At 40.0% G+C, this 10,806-nt stretch overlaps 1 long non-coding RNA gene across 1 annotated transcript; it reads right to left on the bottom strand.

The window, feature by feature from the left end:
- Nucleotides 1-4,315: 4,315 nt before the first annotated feature.
- LOC113620726 (uncharacterized) lies at nt 4,316-9,452 on the bottom strand. Its single transcript, XR_003432893.1, has 3 exons — nt 6,270-9,452; nt 5,022-5,130; nt 4,316-4,805 (listed from the first exon to the last, which is right to left on the bottom strand). It is a non-coding gene; the product is annotated as an uncharacterized LOC113620726 (long non-coding RNA).
- Between the last annotated feature and the right edge of the window lie 1,354 nt (nt 9,453-10,806).

Genomic DNA, 10,806 nt, shown 5'->3' with positions numbered 1-10,806 from the left:
CCTCTTCAAATCCAACCTCCACACAGCACTGGGGAAAGGGGTCTATTTAAAACAAAAATCAGCAATCAACTGCTTGTAGTTCCTACACACATAACACACTGTGTGTCCCCTGTGTCTGCAATGACATTCTGACCCACTACATTTTCTTTCCCACTCCTCCTTTAAAACCCAGTTCAGGTTGTTTAATGGGTACAGAGTTTCTGTTTGTCATGATGAGAAAGTTCTGGAAATAGATAGTGATAATGGTTGTACAACATTGTGAAGTATTTAATGCCACTGAATTGTATACTCAAAACTGGTTAAAATTGTAAATTTTATGTATATTATACCACAATAAAAAAAGGATAGTGACTATTAAATATTAAAATAATGCTTCATTAGGTGCTTCATAATAATGTACTCTAGAAAGTGAAGGCTCCAAGGCATACATGCTGTGTAAATTACATATCTTACTTAGGTGAAACGCCAACAGAAACAAAGACTAGTCTGTTAAAGAGTAAACAAGTAAAATATAAAGATCAATGATGATTCCCTTAAAAAAAACAACAACAACAGTTCAGGTATCAACTCCTCTGGGAAACCTTTGCTGACCATTGTCCCATTCCACTCAGTTTCACCCCCTCCCAGCCCCTTTGCTCCACAAATTAAACAGGTTACCTCTGTTATGGGATTTATAACACTGCATTATGCTCTTCTATTTCCATGAGTGATTTTCTCTGGCAGAGTGAGAGGTCTCTGAGACCAGGGTCTATTTAATTTGTTTGAAAAACTTATTCTAAACCCTATCACATGGTGAGACCTGAATGAATGAACCAAGTGCTCCAGCAAACTGCTGCTCTTAAAACATTATATGCAAGAATTAGGGGAGGTGGGGTTATCAAACAGCAGACCAGCAACTCTGGCGAGCAGGTTTCTGAGTTCTGTGTATCGCTCATGAAAGTGAGTTGCCTTGGCTCTTATTTTAAATTGAAAGTCCCATAGGGTCTGGAAACAGAAACTGTACTGGGCTTGGTACCTGCTTGAGACCCACAAATGAAAGGGAGATACATGGGCATTTAGGAGCTATTCCCATGCCAGTTTATTCTACATGCACAAAATCATACATGTTAGTATCAGCAATATTTGTAGACCTCTTTTAAATCTGGTAATAACCTAAATATCTTGATCATTTTTATTTAAATAAGTAAGTGGTAATTTATTATATACTTGAAAGTATATATTAATATAATATTGCAGAAAATGAGTTTGGTAATATTACAGATAAAAGTATACAAAACTCAACTTGATTTACTATCAAGTCCTAAACAATTTTTAGTCAGGCATTCTGAGTTCTAACTTTTCCTTTTCTAAGATAGCAATTCTGAAGGGACATGAACCTTAATGTAAATTTCTGAAGGAAATAATGCTTTTAAAATCAGAAATTTTATCAGAATCAAACTTAAAACCATTTAGAGACAAGCAAAACAATTTAGAAAATTTCCAAACCAAATATAAACCAAACCTGAATTTAGTTCAGAGCAGGTTTGAGGTATATTTTGCAGCGACAGCTCTGTGCTTGAAAGGGAAGTTTGCTGCAAGGATTTAGTATGGTAGAATCCCAGCTACACCCTCCACTCATCAAGTGACGTGTTCAAGAGAAAAAACGACCATGAAATTCTGACTACAGTGAGACCAGATCCCCAACACCTTTCCTACTGTTCTCCACCCTCCTAGGCTATTGATTATGCTCCCCGGGTTCTAAGTTCAGGTGTAATTCCTTTTATAGAGAAACCAACATAGTAAAAGATTTTCAAGATAGGCGAAAAGAAGATAGCATGTATAATAGAACGATAATTAGGAGGCAGGAGCCCTGTGATTCAGCCCACCACAGTTCAGTTTCCTTACCTGTAAAATGAAGGTCTCTGCTTGACTGTGATTCTATGATTATCAGTAGCAGCGGTGTAAGATGCCACACTCTGGTGCCAGTTTTGGGTACCTGCCCAGGTGGAGGAAGGATAATTAACACTCAAGAGGCATAAATATTTTGAAGGCAGTATAACTTATTAGAGACCAATAAACAGAATTGGTCTGAAAGCTGAAACAGTGGCTAGCTAGAATGACCATTTAATAATATTTAAGGAAATGTTCATGAAATAACACAGCTTTTACCCGTACCTCCTCAAATTATAATAAATGTTAACATGAATGAATTTAAAAGGTGGGGAGTATTTTAGAGAAACGTTAAGTCTCTGCAGGTACTATCAGTGTTGACTTTGGTGCTTAATTTATCACAGACGAGCTGTTGGATGTATCAGAAATGTTAAAAAGCCTCTTCTCAATATTTCTGAAAGTCTAAGAAATCAACATTTTTGTTCTAGAAGCAAATTTGCATTTGTAATATTTCTTAAAATGGTATGAGAGGTTAGCTCTACCTTTAGAAAGAAAAATATCTGTCACTGGATTAAAAATATCTTTTCCTAGGGAATCTAGAAAAATGAGCATAGCATATTGTCTCACTGTGACAGGGGAAGTTGCTTATTGAGAAATTTGGTTCTTATTCTACACGGTGACAATACAGTTGATGCCTATGTCATGACAGATTTAGATTGGCGGGAAGGGGAGAAAATTATGATGGTTAAAGTGAAAAAAAGTTCACAGCACCTAACGTAGAAATTTGGGGAAACGGTCTAACTTCATTACAGACTTTACATTGTATCACTGATAAGCAGATATTGTACTGTATTGCTCACAAACCATTTTATCATACTTCAGCATATGAACTACTCCATAGCCTTTTATAAATGTTGCATAAGCTGATTTTGTAAGTTTTCTCAGTGACTTTCTTTTGTACTACAATTAAAAACTTAAAATGCACAAATTGTCTAAGACTAAAATGTGTTATGGGGCAGGGGCCAAGACTACCTCTGAATTCAGTAAAATCAGAATATTTCTGATTCTCAATAAAGAATTAATATTTCTGTAAACAACAAATGCTGTTTCTTTCCATTACATTACTTTGAAAACAAATACTTACACCAGTGTACAAAGTCCACATACCAGAGAGAACTGATTGCCATCAAATAAAGACCAAATCTAATGACCTTTTATGAGGCAGTAATATTGCAATAATTCTTCAAAGCCCAGAGAGTCCTTCCAGAAGTTTATATGATATATACCTATCCAAATTACTTTGTGCCATGGGGGAGATAATGGATGAAAAGTGTGCCTACTGGCACAAAACCCAAAATACAAACACACAAAAAATCACACAAAAAACACATACCACAAACACACACACACACAAAATCTTTGGAAAACTCCCAGCGCACACTGTAAAGGATCTGAGAAATCAAGCAGGAAAGAAATGGATTCCCCAAACAGACTCAGCCATGGAACCATTTTCTTAAATAATTTAGCCTAGTACCATCTCTTTGAACTTATATATCTAGAAATTTTGGGAAATGCTGGTATATAGGGAGGGGTCTTTTGTCTTGAATAATATTTTATAGATTTCAAAGTGCTTTTGAAACACAGAATAATAAAAAATTTGCTTCTTCTAGGAATTGGATAACTAACAGCCCTAACCCTCATCCCTTCATCGATGCAACCTCTTAACATCGAATTTCTAGTCATAGGACAGAGAGGTTGGGCTTAAGTGTATATTTGCCCCCTGAAACATGCTAAACAAATAATAGTTTAAATAAGACAAGACTGAGTAGGAACTAATTTACAGGTACCAATTTCTAAAAAGTGACAAATGTCTCAATTTTGAAGATGAATTGGGGACAGTTTTTCTATTTTCAAAAGAGAATTCATTATATAGGACCACCTTTAGCAGGAGTTTCCTGGTATATCTTAGCTAGACTTTGATACTTTTTTAAAAAAATTTTTTGGCCGTACCACGCGGCATATGGGATCTTAGTTCCCCAGCCAGGGATCGAATTCACACCCCCTGCAGTGGAAGCGCGGAGTCTTAACCACTGGACCGCCAGGGAAGTCCCTAGACATTGATCCTTAAATTTGCAGCTCCTTATAGCGTTTATTACTCCCTACGCCACCGTCCAAAGCAAAGTACAAATGAACTAAATTTTAAACTATTAGACATAGAGGGGAAAAAAGTAAAAGAAGATAAACTGTAAAAAGGATTAGTCAGCTTTTTGGTTGGTAGTATGTTTTCGTTTTTTCCTACTTCATTTTTGAAATTTTCTACTAACTACTTTTAGAATGAAAGAAAAGCAACTGATTTAAAAAATGAAACCTCAGGGCTTCCCTGGTGGCGCAGTGGTTTGAGAGTCCGCCTGCCGATGCTGGGGACTGCTGAGCTTGCGCGACCGGAGCCTGTGCTCCGCAACCGCAGAGGCCGCAACAGTGAGAGGCCCACGTACCGCAAAAAAAAAAAAAAAAAAAAAAAACTCAAATTTCAGAAGCGCCAGCGTACACAATTGCTACACCTTCTTACATATTCATAGAAATTTCCAGATCTTGAAATAATAGTTTATTAACTTAGCTCAGTTAATTAAACTTTTCCCTAATTGACCAAGAACATGTTCTTCAACACTAACATATAGTATTTTTACACAGTGTTTGTCTCATGAAGGCCTGAAGGGTGAATAGTGAAAGATTTCAGGACCAAAATGTGTAAGAACTCCCATTATTTCTTTGCTTTCTAGCCCAGCAATCTGTCTTCCAGGAGTATTCTGTACTTACTGTTAGGAATCTACCTACCAGTAGTTAGGAGCTGACGGTTGCCTTCCGAGAACTCCCAATGCGGTGCTTCCATCTGGTGGTTAAAGTGCTTAACTACAGAGACCTGGTCTCACATGCCCCTTAAAAAAGAAAAATGAACGATTGTGAGAAAAGGTGAAAAAAAGTATTTTTTTTAAATACAGAGGGCTGTTCTGTTTTTAAGAAAAGCTTTCCCAATTCTATTACAAGTCTGATACCATATCAACTTTTAAAGACCACTGTTTCCTTAAAATGTTTCTCTTTTGCCATTTAAGTAATTTATTGCATGGACAATATTTTTTCAGGATGATTCTTACAAGTGTCTTGTCCTCTTGTAAATTAGAGAAAACTGCACAGCTGATTTCCTTGCCAAGCAACATCCTTTACTGAATGCCTACTATGCACACAATGCATTAGATGAGGCACCTGGGGGAACAAGGCAACACAAAAGGATGTTACAATCTGCTATTGAAAGATACAAAGCATCAAGGCAGTGAATTTAAGTGTGAACAGAGTACCAGGCAACGTGGGGAAAAAAAGGGCGGGGTGAATTCAAGTCTAGCTCACTGGGTTTATGGTCATGAATGGATGCAAGAAGGATATTAAACGACTTCTGGTCCTTCCCACCCGCCAGACTCCATCCCAGGCTCTATGCATTTATTGTCTCTAATTCTAAGGCCACTAAGCAGGTAAGTACCAGATCTGCTATTTTGAATTTAGCCTGTCCCGGTCCACTAGGATGAAAATTAAAAGTCTTGAGAGACTCAGGAGGCCTATGACCTTTGTTGCAGCAAGAAAGATGAGAGAAGAGAGTGGTGAAAAGAAAGCACCTGTTCCAGCTGTAAAAGTAAAATGATCAGGCAAACATCTGAGATAATGTCCAACAAGCAGTGAAATTATTGGGGTTTTTTAATATTTAAATCAGGGAAGCAACATGAAGATATCTGTAAATTATCTATAAATGAACCAAAAAAAAAAAAAGGTGAAGTCAATTTAGGCAGATGTTACTGTGATCTTGGAAGAAGGCCTAATACAGGGTATTGCCTGGAAAGGTGTGGACCAAAAATAAGCACATAAAAATACTAAAACTTAACTGAGAAATAAATGAAATTCACCTAACATGACAGTAAAAAAAAAGTTTTGAAAAAGTTGAAATTTTGAATATGAAAGATATTTTGTTACGCTGACTTCAAGTTGTTGGGTGAACATATAAATAGTTGTATTCTGAAGGCAGATCTATAGGACTGAAAGGATGAGAGGGCAATGTTGGGAATTCCCTGGTAGTCCAGTGGTTAGGACTCAATGCTTTCACTGCCATGGGCCCGGGTTTCATCCCTGGTCAGGGAACTAAGATCCCGCAAGCCACGGCAAAAAAAAAAAAGAGAAAGAGGCAATGTCTATCAATTTTTTAAAATAGGAATTTTTAAAGGAGAGTTTTAGAAGAGTGATAAGAATTCAAGTATGTTTTAGGATCACCACCCTCCTAAAAACAATCAATTATGGTTCTCTTATCCAAAATAATAATATTCTAACAATATTTTAATATATAATTTCAAATACATTACCTGCTAGTAAATTACTAAACACACATGGAGTCTCCCAACTGCTTGTCACTTCACAATGCCCTTGTTCTATTTTCTGTTGCTCTTTGCTAGTTCCTGTTAACAGTTCATTTTACAATTAGTTATTATAATTAAACACTTCTGAGCACCTTCTAAATGTGCTGGTGCTTTCAGATAATTATCTTTTTAAAGCAGTATTTGTAAATGTCAAAAATTCCCTATCATATCTAATTGAAAGCTGGCTGCATGATAGACAATATGGCTATAAACTTTTAAACAACTGGTACTTTTTAAAGAAATAATTATTAAGAAATAATTTTTTATAAATACTAAATCAAAACCCAATTCAGAATCCACATAACCAGAAAATGCAACTACTAACTTTTGACAATACAATGAATGACTACTTGCAGTTATTGTCATCAGCCTACAGACCTAAACACTAATCAGTACCTTTAAAACATTTATTAAAATTAAAAATCTAAATTATGCCAACAACTAACCCTGGTTTAGCTTTGGGACCCACAATCTCCTGCTTTTAAAGCCGGCTTCAAGACTTAAGTCCCAGTGCTTTGATTCATTCAATAAACTTATTGAGCACCTACCTGTATGTGTATCACAATCAAGAAGATGTTCTTGGCTTCATGGAATTTAGTTTCATAGATGACACAGAGGAGTTACAGGCAATTACGATAGGGCTTTTCATGCTGACAAGTGACAGGGTAGCTAACCCTAGTCGCATCCATGCACTAGCTACATCCCTTCCAGACCGTTCAGAACTATCACGTGTTGAGAAACCACTTAAGCCAGGCTGCCATATGGTAACACAAGTGAACAGGATAGGGAGACAACAGCATTTCGTGGCCCTACTAAATTGTAACATCATTCTCTCACGTTGGTCTTATTCGATGCCTTAGAGGCTCCCAACTGCCCATATATGTGTACTTCCAAAGTGGGCAGGCATGGTCCTTCCAAAACAAAAGAAGCATATTCAGACTACTGCCTTTGATTATCCAAATAGATGATATTCAAATATAATTTTTATTTTAACAAAACTAATTATAATGGGGGAGAAATGTGGCCAAGATGGCAGAAAACGGAAAACTCTGAGCACACCTCCTCCCATGGGCACACCAAAATTACAATAGGGAAACTATTGATGAGAAAAACTGGAAGACTAGCAGAAAAGATCTTCAACCGAAGATATAAAGAAGGAACCACAATGAGCAGGGTAAGAGGGGTGGTGACGTAGTAGTCAAAATCCATACCGCGGGTGTGTCACCCACCAAGGAGTGAGTGGTCAGCTCCACGTTGGGCTCCCCAGCCCGGGGAGTCCTGCACCAAGAGAATGAGCCCCTAGAATGTCTGACTTTAAAGGCCAGCAGGGCTTACTTTTGGGAGAGCCAGAGGACTGTGGGAAATAGAGACACCACTCTTAAAGGTGCACACAAACTCTCACATTCTCCAGGACCCAGAGTATAATCAGTAATTTGAAAGGAGCATCAGTCTCACCATCTGATCTTTGAGTCTCCTGGAGAGGTAGGAGGCAACTGCAGCTCACCCTGGGGACATAGACACTGGCAGCAACCATCTTTGGGAGTTTGCTCTACCACATGAACACTGCTGGCAAGTGCCATTTTGGAGTCCTTGCTCTAGCTTATTAGCCTTGGGATCCAGCCCCTCCCACCTGCCCTTGGTTATCAGTACTGGGATGCCTCAGCCCAAGCAACCAACCAGGTGGAGAGACAGCCCCACCCACCACGAGGCCTGCCGCCTTAAGATCCCCTGAGCCCACAGTCAACCCAGGACCTGGCTCTGTCTACCAGAGGCCTCAGACCCTGACCCTGCCTACCAATGGGCTGGCACTAGCCACAGGACCAGGCTCACCCACCAGTGGGTAGACACCAGTCCCGGGATCCCATGGGCACCAGCCCTACCCACCACCAGGCCAAAACACCAACTCCAGGACCCCCAGGACACTGCAGCTAAAGACCCCAGGACCTGGATCTGCCAACCAGTGAGCCAGCACTAGCCCCAGGACACACTGGGCCTTGGCCCTGCCCACCATCAGGTGGACACCAGCCCCAGGACCACTTCAGCCCTGCAGCCTACAGTATCAGGACCCAGCCCATCCACCAGTAGGCCTGCACCAGTCACAAGACCCTTTGGGCCCTGGTCCTGCCCAACAGCAGGCCAAAATCAGCTCTGGGGCACCTTGGGACCCTCAGCCAGCTGGTCCAGGATCCAGCCCCACCTACCAGCAGGACACCAGCTGTAGGACCCTTAGGGCCCTGCAGCCAAAGACCTGGGAATGCAGTTCTGCCCACCAGTGAGCTAGCACTAGCTCCAGCACTGTCTACCCGCAGGCCAACACCAGCCCCAGGAACCCCCAGGCCCCAGTCCCACCCACCAGCAGGCAGACACCAGCTCCAAGACCCTTTGGACCCACTAGCCAGCTGCCCCAGGCTCCAGCCCCATTCACCAGTGGGCCAACACCGGCTTTGGGACACCTCAGACCCAGCAGCAGGCTGTGTCAGGAACTGGCCCCACCCACCAGCAAGCCAACATTAGATCCAGGACACACTCCCCCACCTCCATTCCCATAACCATCCACTCTAGTACCTGGCTCCACTCACTAGTGGATTAGCTGGAGCCCAGGATCCCCCAGGGCCCCATAGCCAGCAACCTTGTAATCCAGCCCTACCCACCACGAGATGGCAGCCTCTGCACAAGGCAGGGCTTGGAAACCAACCAGAACAGGGCCAGCCACACCCACCAAGATGGCCCATAGTAATCAGCCCACCACAACAGAAGGGTTCAAGCAGCCCAAATAGGGGGCACCCTTAGAGCATACAGCCCTAGTCACCAGGTAATGATCATAATGATGTTCAGAACTTTAGATAAAGTTCTATGGCTGAACAGAGCAAAAAGTGATAGTTTTAACGAAGAGTTAGAAAATATAAAGAAGAGCCAAACAGAGATGAAGAATACAATAACTGAAATGAAAAATACACTAGAAAGAATCAACAGTAGATTAGATGGTACAGAGGAATGGATCCACAAGCTAGACGACGGAGTAGTGGGAATCACTGGAGCTGAACAGAAAAAGCAAACAGACAAGCAAACAAATAAAATTAGGACAATCCCAATGTTCATAGCAGCATTATTTACAATAGCCAAGATATGGAAGCAACCTAAGTGTCCATCAACAGACAAATGGATAAATAAGATGTGGTATATATACAATGGAATACTACTCAGCCATAAAAGAGAATGGAATTTTGCCATTTGAAACATGGATGGACTTGAAGGGTGTTATGTTTAGTGAAATAAGTCAGAGAAAGCCAAATAATGTATGATATCACTTATGTGTATAATCTGAAAAATAAAACAAACTTGTGAATGTAACAAAAAGAAACAGACTTACAAATAGAAACAAGCTAGTGTTTACCAATGGGGGGAGGGGAGAAGGAAGAGGGGAGGGGCAAGATAGGGGTAGAAGATTAACAGGTACAAACTACTATGTATAAAATAAATAAGCTACAAGGATATATTGTGCAGCACAGGGAATATAGCTAACATTTTGTAACTATAAATGGGGTATAATCTTTGAAAATTGTGAATCACTGTTTTATACCTGAAATTTATATTGTACATCAACTATACTTCAATTAAAAAAAAAAAAAGAAAATGAGTTTAAGAGACCTGAGGGACATCTAGTGTACCAACATTCACATTATAGGAGTCTCAGGAGAAGAGAGAAAGGGGCAGAGAATATATATGAGGACATAATAGCTAAAATCTTCCCTAACCTGGGAAAGAAAACAGACATCCAGGTCCAGGAAGCCCAGAGAGCCCCATACAGGATCAACCCAGAGGACCACACCAAGACAAAAACTGAATGGCAGGACTTCCCTGGTGGTCCAGTAGGTAAGACTGCACACTTCCAGTGCAGGAGGCCTGGGTTCAATCCCTGTTCGGGGAACTAGATCCCACATGCATGCCACAACTAAGAATCTGCATGCCACAATTGAAAGTCCACATGCTGCAACTGAGAAGTCCACATGGAACAACTAAAAAAAAAAAATAAGATCCCACATGCCACAACTAAGAGTCAGTGCAGCCAAAATAAATGAATAAATGATAAATATTTTTAAAAATTAAATGGCAAAAATTAAAGATAAAGAGAGAATATTAAAGGCAGCAAAGGAAAAGCAACTACTTATGTACAAGGGAACTCCCATAAGGCTATAAGCTGACTTTTCAGTAGAAACTCTGCAGGTCAGAAGGGAGTGGCACAATATACTTAAAGTGATGAAAGGGAAAAACCTACAACAAAAAATACTCTACCAGGCAAGGCTTTCACTTGAGGGTGAGATCAAAAATTTTATAGACAAGCAAAAGCTAAAGGAGTTCAGCACCAGCAAACCAGCTTTACAAGAAATGTTAAAGGGACTTCCTAAGTGGAAAAAAGAAAAAAAAATGCCACAACTAGAAAAATGTAAACTACAAAAGGAAAAATCTCATTGGTAAAGACAAA

This window comes from Aethalodelphis obliquidens, unplaced genomic scaffold (genome assembly GCF_003676395.1).
Source record: "Aethalodelphis obliquidens isolate GAN/ISIS:26980383/991018 unplaced genomic scaffold, ASM367639v1 scaffold8, whole genome shotgun sequence".
Lineage (NCBI taxonomy): Eukaryota > Metazoa > Chordata > Mammalia > Artiodactyla > Delphinidae > Aethalodelphis > Aethalodelphis obliquidens.
This window is presented reverse-complemented; position numbering and strand designations above follow the sequence as displayed.